The following is a 2,554-nucleotide window of genomic DNA, read 5'->3' on the forward strand; positions in this document are numbered from 1 at the left end:
TTCAATTTTTTTTTACACAAAATTTTTCATCTCAATTTTCATTTTTTTTATGACTTATTTTAAAAATTTCTGTTTGAATTCAATTCTATTGAAGAAAGATATTTCTATTATAATCATTCATTTTCTAGAGATATGAATGAATATAATATGAAAAGACAGCAGAAAGTGAATAAAATTTAATTAATCATAATCATATGCACAGATGTAATGATTAAATGCTTGAAATAAAAAAATTAAATACAATTTATTCATTGATTTTTATACGATATTATATTTTTTAAAACTATTCTTTTATATTTTTATGTCTATTGTATTCTTTTTTATATTTTTTTGGAATCCCAATTTACTCATAAATGAAGACAATATAAAATAATAACATAAAAATTATTTAAACATCTTTTTTATTATTTTTTTATTATTATTTTATAATTATTACAACTATTATTCTATCAGTAAGTAAGCTTACTTATGGTGACTAATTATTTTATATTAATTACTGAAAACTAATATATAAAAAATGAATAAAAATAATGAATAAAACTTATATTCTTTATATACTGTATATATATATATTGCAAATCATATAATTCCAAAGAAAAGTTGGTTAATTTTATCCATTGAATGTCTTCATAACTCACTCAGTCGGTAACGAAAATCTATCCGATAAAATACAGATTTCAGTCCTTCTGTCAAAAAAACTGTCCTCGGCTCGTTTCTCGTCCTCTGATTAGCCCATGGAAGCAAAAACGGTCCAATAATAAATCAATCAGCAGGTAGTAGCCGATTTTGGCTGAGATGAGAAAAGGGACGAAATGAGAAAGGTATGAAAAGGCTCCTTGAATCATAGAAAGGATCAGACCTAATTATAATATCAATACCATATTAGATTAATTAGTGTCACATAGTCAAGCGGCAGCCATACGCGACGCCAGTGTTGTTAAGATTAATTGCCTTGTCCTCAGCCAAGTCTGTCCATAGACTCCCCTGTATTTCTTGAACGCCGCGGAACGCGCATATCCTCGGGCAATCAAGTCCACGTCTCACAATCCCCATCGATATGTCCATCTTGAATCAGATAAGATGAAACTCCTTGACCACGCGTTTTACAGCGCATGCTGCAATGAGACGGAGGAAATCGGTTTTTCATCTGCGATCGCCGCTTATTGCATTTTTATCTTGATTCATGGAAACGTGTTGCTTTATATAGTTTTTTATAAATACATTGAAATAAAGATATACGAAATGATAATATATTATCATTAGAATAATTGTTGGTAGTTTACGCTGAAAAAATAAATATAATATATTTGTTAAGATTGAAAATAAATTTGTTAAAAATTTATTTAAAATTTGTTAAAAATTTCAATGATCTTGAAATATTTATAATACTGAAAATAGTTTATGATATATGTCTAAATGTGTACAATTAATATATGATGATATGAAAATAATTAAATATAAAGAGAAATAATGCTGAAATGAAAACAATTATGTTAAGATTGAAAATGAACTTATAGAAAAATTATTTTCTATTCAAAAATTGATTTTAATGATCTTGAAATCTATTTTTAATACTTAAATTATCTATAATTGGATAAAAAGAATTCTTGTAATGTCAAATGCTTAAAATTTTTTTTTAATAAAAAAAAAATACATTATTCTTTTTATTCTTCTTTATTTAGAAATTAATATTAACATTATATTAAACATAATATTAAACATTGAAACGAAATATTCTATATTATTGTAATAATTAACTTAAATTAACATAAAACTTTGATGTATAATTTTGAGAAATTATAAAATGGCATAGTTAAAGTTAGTAATGTAATATATTACAGTAAAAGTTAATAATTGCAATAATTTTAATATAATTTGTAATAATCGCAAACTATCGTTGGAATATTTCGAAATATCGACATAGTCACATGAACTGATTCTTCAAAGTTTGAGTATTGAATTCAATTTTCATTCATGCTTTTACATGTGAAATCATTTTATTGAAATAGTCAAATTTTTTTAATTTCATTTTTTTTTATGAAATATTCGTTATATTATAATCAGCGTAACCAAAATCAAAAAAAAATTTCTTATCTACAAATTTGAAATTTATAGACTAAGATTGACTTAAGTTTAAATTGAGATTATAATCTTACAACAATAGCATTTAATTGACCTTCGCTTAGCGATAATTCATTAAAAAACAATACTAAAGAGATGAGTATGATTAAACTAAATGAAAATAGTATCAAAAAATTATAACCTAATCCAAATTCATCTACAATGATATGAAATATTATAATATTAAAATATTAAATATTCTCTTTTTAATAACTTTCTAATGAATAATGAGTGACGATTAAAACTTTTTGAAAGTTATGTATATTAAAATCAAAATTATTGAAATTGAATTCCTGAAACTTCATAATTATTATCTACACTATATTAAAAATATTTTTGTTAATATATTAAAAACTATATATATATATATAGTTATATATATATATATTTATATATTATATATATAATATAATATATATAAATTTATATATAT

The 2,554-nt window shown here is 22.5% G+C and overlaps 1 long non-coding RNA gene across 1 annotated transcript in view; it reads left to right on the forward strand.

Moving 5' to 3' along the window:
* Nucleotides 1-555: 555 nt before the first annotated feature.
* The window catches only part of LOC116185642, a 24,806-nt gene continuing 22,807 nt past the window's right edge, over nt 556-2,554 (forward strand). Inside the window, exon 1 of the long non-coding RNA XR_004150508.1 lies at nt 556-700. This is a non-coding gene — a long non-coding RNA (uncharacterized LOC116185642). The remainder of the gene's footprint in view (nt 701-2,554) is intronic.

The sequence above is a fragment of the Apis dorsata genome, unplaced genomic scaffold (genome assembly GCF_000469605.1).
Source record: "Apis dorsata unplaced genomic scaffold, Apis dorsata 1.3 scaffold_235, whole genome shotgun sequence".
Lineage (NCBI taxonomy): Eukaryota > Metazoa > Arthropoda > Insecta > Hymenoptera > Apidae > Apis > Apis dorsata.